We start from the raw sequence: 16,107 nt of genomic DNA on the forward strand, positions 1-16,107 counted from the left end.
CATTGAAGAGTCACTTAATTCAGTGTTTGCAATTAAATAAAGCATCCATTGCCTGAATAAATACAGATGAATAATATCAGTGGGCAGTGAAAGGGGGTGGTCTGTATTTGCATACCTACTAAAATTAGCAAAGAGCTAGGAACTTCAATGCATAACCACAGGTGGACTACAAAGAAAAGTTCATTACAGCACATACAACCACCACCTACTCTTGGAAAGTCAAGTAGGGCAATGAAACTTCACAGGCAGATTGTTTGCTGTGCACAGACAATATCAACAATTTGGAAATTTCTTTCACAGGTCTAATGTTGTCCAATTTCAACAGCAACATAATGACGTTGTCTAATTAAGGGGCTCAATACCCTCCTGAGCTTGTCAAATCCTGTTACAAAGCTTTCTGGAACTGATTAACTGTAATGGATAAAGTGCTTGGAGTCTCTGTTGGGTTCTGTTGACCTTTACATAGCAATACACCCACCATCAGCCAAACCAGTAAAAGATCAAGGTATTTCATTTGCCAATTACGTAGCGAGTTGAAATAACTCCATAGAGACTGGTACCTCGTCACCAAGTCACCCTTTATTCACACATGCATAGTACTTGACACTGGTATTTATATCTGTCAGTCGGGGCTCCCTGACTAGACTGAGTTAACAGCCCCAATCAAGGAAATCATATTTCATGAGGTCCACCTGGCTGACCTTGTTAAATCACTGCATGAGCAAATTATGTTTTTTGTTCTAGCAGCAGGAAGTGCAAAAGTGTTGAGCAGGAGGCTGTCGGGAAGGTGAGTGAAAAATTTGAAAACTCACCTCTAGTGTCAGGGTTCACCATTGTTGTCCTAGCAGCAGGAAGTGTGGGAGCATCAAGCAGGAAGCTGTCGGAGAGGTCACAACGTTACATATTTGGGCAATTGCTTTACCTGAAACACCACTTGGGTAGTGTCTCCCTGCCACCTCCCCTCCTCCTCCTCTAACCAAAAAAAATGTTCTGTGTGTTGGCTAGTAAGGTGAAAAGTGTTTGCTTTCATGTTTCATTTTTTTCAGTGGTCTATTTGGGAACTTAGAATAATGGGAATGGAGGTTCGAGCAGTTGAATATTCCTCCTACAGTATGTGGGAGGTGAGGGTCACCTCTAGTGTCTCTGCTGACTTCATTTGTGGGACGTGCACCCAACTCCATCTCCCCGAGAACCGTGTCAGGGAACTGGAGCTGGAGACGGATGAACTTCGGATCACTTGGGAGGCAGAGGGGGTTTATTGAGAGATGTTACAGAGAGGTAGTTACTCCACAGCCATGTGAAGATGGTGGATGGGTTATTGCCAGGGAACTGAAAGGGATCTGGCAGGCAATGCATGGATCTGCTGTGGCCGTTCCCCTCAATAACAACTTTACTGTTTTGGATACTGCTGGAGGGGGATCAACATGCCAGGGGTTATCAATGGGGCACAGGTCTCTGGTGCAGAGTCTGTCCCTGCTGCTCAGAGGGGAAGAGGAAGAGGAGCAGAGCTTTAGTTACTGGGGACTCCATAGTTAGGCGGACAGATAGGAGGTTTTGTGGGAACAAGAGTGACTCACACTTGGTGTGTTGCACCCAGGTGCCAGGATTTGTGATGTCTCTGACCGTGTTTTTGGGATCTTTGAGGGGGAGGGGGAGCATTCCCAAGTCATGGTCCACATTGGTACCAACGACATAGGTAGGAATAAAGGTAGGGATCTATGGCAGAAATTCAGGGAGCTAGAGTGGAAGCTTAGAGCTAGAACAAACAGAGTTGTTGGCTCTGGTTTGTTGTCCATGCCACGTGCTAGTGAAGCGAGGAACAGCGAGAGAACGGAGCTGAACACGTGGCTGCAGGGAAGGTGCAAGAGGGAGAAATTTGAATTCATGGCTAATTGGGTCTCTTTCTGGGGAAGGTGGAACCTCTAAAAACAGGATGGTCTCCACCTGAAACACAGGGGTACCAATATCGTGTGGGTGGGATATTACTAATGCTCTTCGGTGAGGGGGGCGGGGGGGTGCGGCGGTTTAATCTAATGCAGCAGCGGATGCGAACCTGAATTATAATTTCAGTCCACAGGAGGTTGAGGGTAGTGAGGTCAGGGATAGGTTTACAAGGTCGCGAGAGGGCACCAGCTGTCAGGATGTTGGTTTGAAATGTGTATACTTCAATGCCAGGAGCATCCGGAATAAGGTGGGTGAACTTGCAGCATGGGTTGGTACTTGGGATTTCAATGTTATGCCCATTTCAGAGATATAGCTAGAGGAGAGACAGGAATGGTTGTTGCAGATTCCGGGATTTAGATGTTTCAGTAAGGACAGAGAAGATGGTAATAGGGGGAGTGGGGTTTGGGGTGGTGGTGATTGTAGCACTATTAATCAAGGGTAGCATTAAAGCAGCTGAGATAACGTTTGAGGACTCATTCATTCAGGTAGGTTAGGCTGAGTTTAGAATCAGGAAAGTAGAGGTCACCCTGTGGGGAGATTTCCATCGGCCTCCAAATTGTTCCAGAGATGTAGAGGAAAGGATAGCAAAGATGATTCTCAATAGGAGCGAGAGTAACAGGGTAGTTGTTATAGGGGACTTTAATTTCCCCAATGTTGACTGGGAATACTATTGTTCAAGTAGTTTAGATGGGTCAATTTTTGTTCAATGTATGCAGGAGGGTTTTCTGACACAGTATGTAGACAGGCCAACAAGGGGAGATGTCATATTGGATTGGTACAGGGGAATGAACTTGGCCAAGTGTTACCTTTGGAGGTAGGTGAGCAATTATGTTTACAATAATAATGGGCAGGGACAGATATCTACTGCTGGGAAGTAGGTACAACTGGGGGAAAGGCAATTATGAAGCGATTAGGCAAGATTTAGGATGCATAGGATGGGGAAGGAAACTGCAGGGGGATGGACTCACTTGAAATGTGGAGCTTATTCAAGGAACAGCTACTGCGGGATCCTTAATAAGTATATATCTAACAAGCAGGGAGGTAGTTGTCGAGAGAGGGAGCCATGGTTTGCTAAAGAAGTTGAAGCTTTTGTCAAGAGGAAGAAGATGGCTTATGTGAAGGTTATATGTGTCAGCTTAATTAGGGGGCTTGAGAGTTATAAGTTAACCAGAAAAGATCTAAAGAGAGGACTAAGAAGAGCCAGGAGGGGATGTGAGAAATTGTTGGCGGATAGGATCAAGGAAAACCTTAAGAACTTCTCTCGGTATATCAGGAATAAAAGGATTGTTTTTTTAGATTAGATAGCCTACAGTATGGCAACAGGCGCTTCAGCCCAACAAGACCATACTGACCCTCCGAAAAGCAACCTACCCAGACCCAGTGGGCGGCACGGTGGTTAGCACTGCTGCCTCACAGGAATTCAATTGCCTCAATTCCCGCCTCAGGCGACTGACTGTGTGGAGTTTGCACATTCTCCCCGTGTCTGCGTGGGTTTCCTCCGGGTGCTCCGGTTTCCTCCCATAGTCCAAAGATGTACAGGTCAGGTGCATTGGCCATGCTAAATTGCCCGTAGTGTTAGGTAAGGGCTAAATGTAGGGGTATGGGTGGGTTGCGCTTCGGCGGGTCGGTGTGGACTTGTTGGGCCGTAGGGCCAGTTTCCACACTGTAATGTAATCTAAAAAAGACCGATTCCCTTACATTTACCCCTGACTAATGCGCATAACACTACGTGCAATTTAGCATGGCCAATTCACCTAACCTGCACATCTTTGGACTGTGGGAGGAAACTGGAGCACCCGGAGGAAATCCACGTAGACACGGGGAGAATGTGCAAACTCCACACAGACAGTTGCCTGAGGAGGAGAATTGAACCTGGGTCCCTGGCGCTGTGAGACAGCAGTGCTAAACACTGTGCAACCCCTTAGAGCAAGATTAGGACCAAACAACGATAGCAGTGGAAAGTTGTTTGTGGAATCTGAGGACATGGGGAAGTCCTTAATGAATACTTTTTGTCAGTATTCACAATGGAAAAGGGCAATGTTAGTGAAAATATGGAAATACAGGCTGCAAGATTAGATGTGATTGAGGTTGACAAAGAGGAGGTTTTAGCAATTTTGGAAGATCTGAAAATAGATAAGACCCCTGGGTCGGATGGGATGTAATCTCAGATAATCTGGAAAGCCAGGGAGGAGATTGCAGAACCTTTGGCTTCGATCTTTACATCACCACTGTCAACAGGAGTAGTGCCAGAAGACGGGAGGATAGCAAATGTTGTTCCCTTGTTTAAAAAGGGGAGTCGTGACAACTCTGGTAATTATCAGTCAGTCAGCCTTACTTCGGTTGTGGGTAAGGTGTTGGAAAAGGTTACAAGAGATAGGACTTACAATCATCTGGAAAGGAATAATTTGATTAGGGATAGTCAACACGGTTTTGTGAAGGGTAGGCCATGCCTCCCTAACTATATTGAGCTCATTGAGAAGGTGATAAAACAGGTGGATGAAAGTAAAGTGGTTGATGTGGTGTATATAGATTTCAGTAAGGCGTTTGATAAGGTTCCACGCAGTAGGCTATTGCACAAAATAGGGAGTTTAGCATTGAAGGTGATTTAGCGGTTTGGATCAGAAATTGGCTAGCTGAAAGAAAACAGAGAGTGGTGGTTGATGTGAAATATTCATCCTGGAGCTCAGTTGCCAGTGGTGTGCCACAGAGATCTGTTTTGGGGCGACTGCTGTTTGTCATTTTTAGAAATGATCTGGATGTGGATGTAGAAAGATGAATTAGTAAATTTACGGATGACACTAAGGTAGGCAAGTTGTGGATAGTGCCGAAGGATGTTGTGGGTTACAGAGGGACATAGGTAAAATGCAGAGCTGGGCTGAGAAGTAGCAAATGGAGCTTAATGCGGAAAAGTGTGAGGTAGTTCACTTTGGAAGAAGTAACAGGAATGCAGAATACTGGGCTAATGGTAAAATTCTTGGCAGTGTAGATGAACAGAGAGATCTCGACGTCCTGGTGATAAATCCCTGAAAGTTGCCACCCAAGTTGTGAGGGTTGTTAATAAGGCATATGGTGCATTGGCATTTATTGGCAGGGGGATTGAGTTTCAGAGCCATGAGGTCATGCTTCAGCTGTACAAGACACTGATAAGGCCGCACCTGCAGTATTGCGTACGGTTCTGGTCACTGCATTATAGGAAGGATGTGGGAGCTTCGGAAAGGCTTCAGAGGACATTTACTAAGATGTTGCCTGGTATGGAAGAAAGGTCTTATGAGGAAAGGCTGAGGGAACTGAGGCTGTTTTCATTGGAGAGAAGAAGGTTGTGAGGTGACTTAATTGAGACATATAAGATAATCAGAGGGTGGACAGTGAGAGCCTTTTTCCTCAGATGATGAAGGCTAACACAAGGGGACATCATTTTAAATTGAGGGTTGTTAGATTTAGGACAGATGTTAGGGGTAGTTTCTTCACTCAGAGAGTAGTAGGGGCATGGAACGGCCTACCTGCAACTCGCCGATGTTAAGTGCATTAAAATGGGCACTGGACATAGATATGGATAATAATGGAATGGTGTAAGTTAGATGGGCATCAGATTATTTTCACACGTAGGTGTAACATCGTGGGCCGATGGGTCTGTACTGTGTTGTAACGTTCTACATTCTATGTTTCTAATTTTATGTGTTATTTTATGAAAAGGTTGCTCTGGATTTTGGCCTCATCCACAAAACTAGATATATCCCCAGAACAAATTAATTACTATGCCACATTTCTGTGGATTTGTGTCCATTTGCAGGCCTTTGAGGAGACACTTAAAGATGTTTTAGGCAGAAGCGTGGAAGTTTAAAAAGGGAATCATTTTTAGTTATTTGAAATTCGGTTAAAATTGGAAGATGTACTAAGAACTTCAAACTTGCTGATTTGGGAAAAGATAGTTTCAGCTGCATTATTAAAAGTGTGTGACTTTAAATAATTGTGGTCTAAATCAGATTGTAATCATAATGGGCCAATTTAATTTACTCAACAAATCCACATTTCATTTTACTTTGACCTTTTATTGTTTAGTTTATCAGTGGAGGTGAAAGGTTAAGTTTGATAGTTGAAGAAAGAAGGACAAGAAATGATACTTATACTTGAATTTTAAAGACTTTTAATGTCTCAGATGTGGCACACTTGCCACTTGACAAAGGGTCATGAGTTCAAGGCTCCCTCAGAACCTGAGTATAAAATGTTGGCTAACATCCAAATGTGGCACTGCCCTGTTCAGGTGCCATCTTTCAGATGAGACATCTAACTGAGATTCTAAGTTTCTTCTTGAGTCACCAGAAAAGGTTCTACAGCACAGCTTGAAGAAAAGTAGAGCAGGCCAGCAGTTATTGCTTGATCACATCAACATAAAGGTTGTTCTTTGAGGAACATTACCGTGCACCAATTTTCAGTTGCATTGTTCCATGTTAAAACAGTGCTTATGCTTCAAACACTTTCATAGGCTAACAGCTTTGGAAAATTTCAAAAGGTGCTTTAAATACAAGAACAGTGGTGACAGTTAGCTCAGTTGGCTGGACAGCTGGTTTGCAATACAGAATGATCCTAACAGAGTGGATTCAATTCCTGGCACTGGCTGAGGTTACCATGAAGGAACCTCCTTCGCAACTCTCCCCTTGCCTGAGACATGCTGACCTTCAAGTTAAACTGCCACCAATCATCTCCCTCCAATGAGAAAGCAGCCCTATGCTCTGGTAGGACTATGACAACTTTTCTTTTACACTTCTTCTTTCAGATTATAAGAGGAAGAGGAACAATAAATCTTCATAGTTGTGAGGTGCTGAAAAGAATGAATTAGAAGAGGAACTAAGAAAGTGAGCCCTGATTTCAACACAATGAAGGTGCACAAAAGAGGAAAACTGTCTTGTGATGTTTGTTTTGAAAAATGTGGCATGCATCAATAAGTAAGAAATCCTCTCATGTATATGCTTCACTCATTCTACTATTTGATATGGATAAGGACGATAGTTGTGGATATCTACAATTGCAGGTCAGCTAGTGTGTGTCCAATATCCATGGAAATTCAGTGGTTATTCTCTTTAATTAATCTTATCTAAGCACTTGAATTGATATCTGCTTAGTCATAAATCAAAGAAGAGTGAAATAATAAATGGAAATAAGAAGAAATGGATATCTTACAAATAACTTCATCAATATCTGGGAAGTCTTGAGATTGAGCTTAAATTTGCACATAGATCACTGATCCCATTTGAAGGAACATTGCAATTAGTTTTAGTCATAGAACCATACAGTGTGGAAACAGACACGTTAGTCCAATTCATCCATGTCAACCAGAGATCCCCATCTGACCCAGTCCATTTGCCAGCATTTTGGTCCATATCCCTTTAGCCCTTCATTTTCATGTTGTAATTATGCCTACCTCCACTACTTCCTCTGGCAACTCATACCAATTACATACCACCCACTGCATGGAAAAGTCACCCCTCAGGTCCTTTTTAAATCTTTCCCCTCTCACCTTAAACCTATGCCCTTTAGTTTTGACCTCCATTACCCTAGAAAAAAGATCTTGGTTATACACCCTGTCCATGCCCCACATGATTGTATAATTCTCGAGACGGTCACCCTCTCAACCTCCAACACTCAATGGGAAAAAGCCCCAACTTATTCTGCCTCTCCCTATCACGTAAACCCTTCAGCTCTGACAACATCCTTGTAGATCTTTGCTGCACCCTCTCAAGGTTAACAATATCCTTCTTACAGAAGGAAGGTCAGAATTGTATGCAGTATTCTGAAAGTGGCCTCACCAATGTCCTGTATAGTTACAACATGACATCCCAACTCCTATACTCAATGTTCTGACCAATGAAGGCAAGTGTGCCAAATGCCTTCGTCACTTACCCAGTCTATTTGCAACTCCATTTTTAAGGAAGTATGGACCTGTACCCCTAGGTCTCTTCCTGCAGCAACACTCCCCAGGGCTCTACTAGTGCCTCTGATTGTTGGAAAAAGAAATGTTAGCCTTTGTTCCTGTTCCTGATTGCTATTTAATTTTCTGTGTTGAGAAATGCAAATCCATCAATTTTGGAGATAGAGAGGTTTTGATCTGGCTGTGATGTCCCTCACATCCCCACTCTAACTTCCCCCTCTCACCCCGTTCTCCTTGTTCAGCCGTATTGTCTCTCTGAATTCATTAACCTTTGCACAAGGAATGACCATGTCAGTGAAATGCTAAAGAATAGCTGACGTGTGTGGAATATTAGTGCGACAAAAATAAGAGTTTTTAGATTTGGAGAGTAAAGGAATTCAAGAGGGAACTAAACATTGAAGCATAAATGGTTTCCTCTTAACATCTACCTGTCACTTAATGAAAATTGAAAACTGATGTCTGAATTTGCTTAATGGGGTTCTACACAGGAAATAGATATAGTAAACTTTCAAAGTCCACTTTGATGTTCAGCGGGATATGGTAACTACACAGATGACAAACAATGTTAAACTTTAATGTTAACCCTTTTATATACATCCTTTCCAGTCTCCAAGATAGTTAAAGAATCAGGATGACCACAAATCGTCAAGACAAGTATTGCATATTGCTGCTATACTCCTTGTATTGATTTTTGGTTTTATTGACAACTTCTATCATTTCTATCTGTTATTTGATTGTGTTTGATAAAAAGTCTTCATCTCCTGTCACCAATAAAGCTTTTTTATTTGTGATAACAATACCAGTGATTTGATGTAGAAGTTAAAAGATGTTATTCACATTTTTTATCAAAAATCACTGTAGATTTGAAATTACAGTCAAATCAGTCAAAGAACTCTCAGAGATGGGAGAAACCTATTATAACTAATTTTCAATGACATCAAAACAGATCACACCTCAATTGTTTGTAAATAATTGGATTGTCTCGAAATATCTAAAAAGAGTAAAATTTAACAAGTAAACAGATGGCTTCTAGAATAAAGACATTTTTGTCAAAAATAGTCAATAAATCATTTATTGCAGAAAGCTTTAAGGTATTTAGATGGGCAAAGTTCTACATAAAAGTGTGTTATTTATAATGAAGGTGGTATTACTGGGAAGGAGATGTACTCTATAACATTTACTGAAAATCAGTATCAAAGATAGCTTTGAAGAAAAAGGCTAATGATTAAGTTATATCTGATAGCCACAAGATTTACATTTTACCATTCATCCAAGGCATTAAGTTACTTAATCTTTTGTACTCATTAAAGGATTGGATTTTGCAACATATTTAAGTAGTGTTGTGTGATCAAAATGTGTCAACATATTTGTAACATGTCCCGGTGACAAACTTTCATTAATTGACTATTCCCAACATACTCCAGAGAAGAAGAGAACAGAAACAGAAGGTTCCCTGCTGAGTGAATGTAACTGCTTTCCCATTGAGAGCTATTTTTTCTCTTTATACGAGGACAATTTTACAAGCACAAGCAGGAAACTTTGGCTAACAGCCATACACTTCAGAAATTTGGGTGTTTTTGATTTTCTGATCATAAATTGCTTGGGCCAAAAACTGTGGGCATCTTGTGAAATTATCTTGTAGATCCACAGTCGGGACAGAAGGCAACATAAGCTCACATAAGCCTCTAAATTGTCCAAATTTTCAAAGGTCTGAATCATATGAAAGACCTTGATGCCCACAGTTTGTGCCTTCGGTTGGTTGAATCCTAAACTCTGGAGTTCTCTCCCTAATTTTTTCCGTCTCCCTCACCCTTTTCTCTTCTGGATCTCACTTACCAGTAAGATTCTCATCTGGCCATTGAAATGTCAGAGGAAAATCAATCTTTTCTTTCTTGCATTTGCGAATCTGATTTTTTTTGTTCTTTCTTGCCACATTTCTTGCGATTACCCAAATCACTCAAGGGCTGGGAAAATTCTGGCCAAGGTGTCTTCCATTTAAGATGAAATGGACTTTTTATTTAAATTTATGTTTGATTGTGGACTGAATGGGAAAAAAGAATATGGGAGGAATTGCTGCATTTCAAAAGAAAACTGATACCGAATCTCATTGTTAGTCATGTTTACATTGCTGCTTTATTCAAGCAGTGGGGGATGTTGTTTATTGATGGGTCATCATTAGAAACTGTATGTAACATGAGATTTGACTGACTCTCACGTTACATACTCGTTGCTGATTGCTTTATGGAATTGTTCTTAATTGTAGATGCCTGATGACAACTCTCTGACTGGGTCCTGGGTAGCTGAACAGTTTGTGGATGTAAACAACATAGTGAGAAGCTTTTGAACTTCTGGAAGGAGCGGTGATGTGTAGTAAAAATATTTGAAATCTGAATAAACCCTGTCATTTTATTCCCATTAGTTGCTGTAAGCTGTGGCCTTTCAGAAACTGAGACCAAACATCTGTGCCTCCTGCAAAGAAGTGAAAAGACCCTGGAGAATGAGGATTGAAGAGCAGAAAGTCCTGGCAAGCAAAAGAATCATTTTAGTGAATCCTGCAGACTGGTGTGATTGAACTGTTTTCCCCCATGTTTCTTTTGCCCTCCATCCATGAAACAAATATTGTTTTTGTTTCGACTGTATGTGTGCATAGGGGCTCAAAAAGGGCGTTAACTTTTAACAAGTAGAGCCATATATTGTATCTCATAGCTGCTTACTTGAGATTAAAATTTATTCATTAATAATAAATGGCATTTCTTGTTAAGTGCAGGAACCTGATCCATGTTTCTTGTTAACCCATGTCTATCTGACAGTAAATTGGGGATTTTGCCTACTTTGTGGTAACTCCACATATAGAGGGGCTTGACATCAGTGTGCTGCTGCAGTAAGATGTAATTTGTCTTTGGAATTTTTTCCTTCAGAGAAAAATGGAAGCTGAATCATTAAAATGTTTGAGACTGAGTCAGGCAGGTTTGTGATCAACTGATCACAGATGATGGGGAGTAGTCAAGAAAGTGAAGTTAAGACTCCAATCAGATCAGTCATCGTCCTATTGAATGGTAGGTTAGACTTAATGAGCTGAATGGCCTACTCCTGCTCAAATTCCTTATGATCCTATGTTAAACATGAATGTAGTCCCAGCTGAAGTGTTGTGGGCAATTCTGGGCACTACATTGTATGATGAACTTTGGAGAAATTTCCTAGGACAATTCCAGGGAGCAAAGTTACACGGATAAAATGAAGACGTTATTGTTTTGCTCAGAGTAGAAATGGCTCGTTGGACATTTTACACACATATTTAAATCATCAAAGATTTAAATTAAGCAAATGAAGGAAAATGATTTCCAGTGGCTGAAGCATTCATGACAACAGCTGGCACAGGTTTGAAGTAATTGGTAAAAGAAACAGAAACTGTGTGAGGTTTTTACTTCAGTGAGTGGTTAGGATTTGGAATGTAGAGCCTGACAGGTGGTGGAATCAGGTCCAATACTGGACTTCAACAGGGAATTGGATCAAAACTTGATGATGTAAAATATTAGGGGAAAGTGAGGACTGCAGATGCTGGTGATCAGAGCTGAAAAATGTGTTGCTGGAAAAGCGCAGCAGGTCAGGCCGCATCAAAGGAACAGGAGAATCGACGTTTCGGGCATAAGCCCTTCTTCAGGAATGAGGAGGGTGTGCCAAGGAGGCTAAGATAAAAGGTAGGGAGGAGGGACTTGGGGGAGGGGCATTAGGAATGCGATAGGTGGAAGGAGGTTAAGGTGAGGGTGATAGGCCGGAGAGGGGTGGGGGCGAAGAGGTCGGGAAGAAGATTGCAGGTCAAGAAGGTGGTGCTGAGTCCGAGGGTTGGGACTGAGATAAGGTGGGGGGAGGGGAAATGAGGAAGCTGGAGAAATCTGCATTCATCCCTTGTGGTTGGAGGGTTCCTAGGCGGAAGATGAGGCTGTCTTCCTCCAGGCGTCGTGTTGCCATGGTCTGGTGATGGAGGAGGCCAAGGACCTACATGTCCTTGGTGGAATGGGAGGGGGAGTTAAAGTGTTCAGCCACGGGGCTGTTGGGTTGGTTGGTGCGGGTGTCTCAGAGGTGTTCCCTGAAACGTTCTGCAAGTAGGCGGCCTGTCTCCCCAATGTAGAGGTAGCCACATTGGGTGCAGCGGATGCAGTAAATGATGTGTGTGGAGGTGCAGGTGAATTTGTGATGGATATGGAAGGATCCCTTGAGGCCTTGGAGGGAAGTGAGGGGGGAGGTGTGCGTGCAAGTTTTGCATTTCTTGCGGTTGCAGGGGAAGGTGCCAGGAGTGGAGATTGGGTTGGTGTGGGGTGTGGACCTGATGAGGGAGTCGCGGAGGGAGTGGTTTTTCTGGAACGCTGATAGGGGAGGGGAGGGAAATATATCCTTAGTGGTGGGGTCTGTTTGGAGGTGGCGGAAATGACGAAGTCCGTCCTACGTACCTTTTATCTTAGCCTGCTTGGCACACCCTCCTCATTCCTGAAGAAGGGCTTATGCCCAAAACGTCGATTCTCCTGCTCCATTGATGCTGCCTGACGTGCTGCGCTTTTCCAGCAACGCATTTTTCAGCTCTGATGTAAAATATTGCAGTGATATGCAGAAAGAGCTAGGTAATGGAAAACTGAATTGTTCTCCAATAGTGTTCGGTGCATTAGTCTGGGTAAATGTCGGAGAATGGGTCTGAGTAGGTTACTCTTCAAAGGGTCGATGTGGACTTGTTGGGCCAAATAGCCTTTTTCCACACAGTAGGCAATCTAATCTAATCTGTTTAGGGAATATGGCCAGTGCAGACTCAACAAGCAAATTTTATTTATTCACCCATGGAACATGGCCAGTATTCATTGCCTGTCTCTAGTTGCCCTTGAGTAGGTAGTGGTGAGCTGCTTTCTTGAACTGTTGTAGTCCACATGCTGTGGGTTGACCCACAATGCTCTGATGAGGGGAATTCCAGGATTTTAAGCCAGTGACAGTGAAGGAATGGTGATATATTTCCAAGTCAGGATGGTGAGTGATATGGGGGGGAGGGGGTGAACTTGCAGGTGTTAGTGTTCTCCTGCATCCGCTGTCCTTGCCCTTCTAGATGGAAGTGCACATGTATTTGGAAGGAGCTGTCTAAGGAGCTTTGGAGAATTTCTGCAGTGAATCTTGTAGACAGTACACACTGCTGCTACTGAGTGTCAATGGTGGACTGAGAGGGCTGCTTTGTCCTGGTTGCTGAAAAGCTTCTTGAGTGTTGTTGGAGCTGCACCCATCCAGACAATTGGGATTATTCCATCACTTGTGCTATGTGGATGGTGGTCAGGCTTTGGGTAGTCAGGTGGTGAGTTACTCACTGCAGTATTCTGAGCCTCTGATCTGTTCTTGTAGCCATTGTGTTTATGTGGTGAGTCCAGTTAAATTTCTGGCCAATGGTAATGTCCAGGAAGGTGACAGTGAGGGATTCAATAATGGTAACACCATTGAATATCAAGGGACAGAGATTAGATTGTCTCTTTTTGGAGATGTTCATTGCCTGGCATTTGTGTGGTGTGAACGTCACTTGTAAGCCCAAGCCAGGATATTGTCCAGATCTTGTTGCATTTGAAGTAGCTTCCCTCTCTGATCTATTATTCCATGATTTCTTGACAACAAACTGCTGAAATTATCAGCTCCTCAGGCTTTTCATAATTCTGGCCATGTTCCTTAACTATTCTGTTCAGAATTGAACATGCCTGTCCTTGGCATTATCAGCCTGAGATTGGATGCTGAGAATAAGGTCTGTTTTATCTTTGAGCAAATTAATGAGTTTTGATGCAGTTCTCAGTAAAATTGATGGACGATTTATTTAAGTTGTGCCACTTTTACTGGATGGTTATTATCAGTGGGATAGCTTGACTTAGATACTTGAAAATGCCTGGTTGGCTTTGCATTGTTCAGTATTATCTTACCTTGAAATTCCTCAGCATTTTTATTGGTTTCTTACTGGAGCTACACCAGCATGCCAGTTGAACTCCCACAGATCCTGAGAGCCTGTTCGCTGTATCACATCAGTTTCCAGTTTCCCACTGAAGCATTTAATTCAGCTCTTAAAGGGATAAGAGACATCTTCTCGAAATAATTATTTTGACTGCTCGCTTCTGAACATTGTGCCTCTGAATATGGAAGGAACTTATATTTTGCGATCCATGTGAAGGCATTGTACCCGAGGCAAATGTTGTGACAGCCTCATGTCGGTCTAAACGCAGATTAAGAAGTGGAACAACATTCAGCTTATCACATTACTATTACCGATCTGATTTTGGAGCGAGATTACGAAATAAAGACCTCATAATCCTACAGAACTTTACCCTGCAGCATTCTGTCTATTGGTTAAACATAGCAGACATCTGTTTTCCTAATTAAGAATGAGAAAGTATTTGAGTCTGTGATATGAATTATAGCTTCTCAAAAAGCTCTTTTTTGTAACCAAGGTGGAAGCATCTCCAGACACTCATGTTGTCCAAATTCTTATGCACAGCCTATTTTCTCATTTCTGAAATGAACGATTAGTGAGGAGAGAATTCTGGAAACCAATCATTCTGTTTGTGGCACCACTGAGAGCGACAAAAGAACATGAGAATTAGTGACAAGAGTAGGCCATTCAGCCCCTTGAACCTGCTCGATTATTTGATTAAAGCTTTGCTGACCTGATTATGTTGTTACAATCACATACCAAACATTTCCTCAGCATGGCCTTTGAATTGAGAATTTATTTGCGTTTGTATGGAGCCTCCCTTTGAAATTTTGCATAATAAATTTGTTTCAAACAAGATAAAAAATGATCTTATTCTACAAATATTGTTGGAAGTCAATTAGTAAAAGTGGTGATTAGTGAAAAGATGTATAAAGATTTGTGTAAAGAATAAGAGTTGGATATGAAGATGAAAACAAAATTGGTCTCTGATATCTTGGGAAGGGGTTGAAACTAGAAGTCCAATTCAACAGATGTGATGACTTATGTGGTTAAATGGTTGGGGGGGGGGGGGAGGTGGAAGTGTTCTTCCCGCAGTTGGATTCAGGAAAAAGTCCAGGGAATGGGTAAAGTCTCCCTTGGTTCACTTTTACAGCATTGTAGATTGTGACACTTGTTAGTGTAGATTTGATGTGGAGATGCCGGTGTTGGACTGGGGTGGACAAAGTTAAAAATCACACAACAACAGGTTATAGTCCAACAGGTTTATTTGGAAGCACTAACTTTCGGAGTGCTGATCTTTTATCAGGTGGAGTAAAAGATCATAGGGCACAGAATTTATAGCAAAAATTTACAAAATAATGTAACTGAAATTGTATATTGAGAAAACCTGGATTGTTTGGGAAGTCTCTCATCTTTTAGAATGATGGCCCAGATAATGCATTGAAGGTGTGATGTGCTCTATGTGAGGCTGTCCAATGTTCATACTGTTAGTGTAAGTCTTTTAGTACATTAGCAGTCCACTACTAGAGATGATCTCTCATTAGTCTGGTTCAGCAGTCCTTTAGCTGTTTTGTTTTTTGTCCTGGATGTCGTCCTCTGTCTCTCTGTTGCAAGCAGATTTTATTTCAATGTTTTGTAACATCCTCCTTCCTGTCTCCTCCACATGAGAGAAGCTTTGAGTCTTCACACCTTTGGAGGATTCAATAGAAAATCTTGGAATCTTTGGACTATTTGATGACCATTTGTGAATGATTTTTAAGATAACACAGCCTGATTGCTTGAATAGATCCAAAGGAGTCAAACTGTATGCTTTGAATTTATAGGAGAAATCATGTGGATTTTGGAGGCAATGTTTAAAAGGTCCTTTGTTGATTACAAAATCAATTATAGTTGATTACAAAATCTATAATAATAACCATACGCTCATGAAATGGCCTTAATTCTACTCCAGTCTGCTTCCTGGATCACCTGACATAAATAAGTCAAAAGCCCTGACTTCATCTGATGAAGGAGCAGTGCTCCAAAACCTGTTGATTTTAAATAAACCTGTTGAGCTATAACCTGGTGTAGTATGACTTTTGACTTTGTCCACCTCAGTCTGAAACTGGCATCTCCACATCAAGGCTGCCATAGCTAAATAGCATTTAATTCCATCTTGAACACATTCAATGATTCAAACTCCATTGCTCTTCAGTGAAGATAATTTCACAGGCTGATGATCCTCTTAAAGAAATCATTCTCACCTCATTCTAAAAATGGGAGATCCTGGATTTTTAAACTGTAGCTCATGGATATTAAC

General features: G+C 41.9%; 1 long non-coding RNA gene across 1 annotated transcript; it reads left to right on the forward strand.

The window, feature by feature from the left end:
* The first annotated feature begins 640 nt into the window (after window positions 1-640).
* LOC140465580 (uncharacterized) lies at window positions 641-10,631 on the forward strand. The gene is made up of 3 exons (XR_011955122.1): window positions 641-787; window positions 6,719-6,824; window positions 10,290-10,631. It is a non-coding gene; the product is annotated as an uncharacterized lncRNA (long non-coding RNA).
* The last annotated feature ends 5,476 nt before the right edge of the window (window positions 10,632-16,107 follow it).

This window comes from Chiloscyllium punctatum, chromosome 42 (assembly GCF_047496795.1).
Source record: "Chiloscyllium punctatum isolate Juve2018m chromosome 42, sChiPun1.3, whole genome shotgun sequence".
Lineage (NCBI taxonomy): Eukaryota > Metazoa > Chordata > Chondrichthyes > Orectolobiformes > Hemiscylliidae > Chiloscyllium > Chiloscyllium punctatum.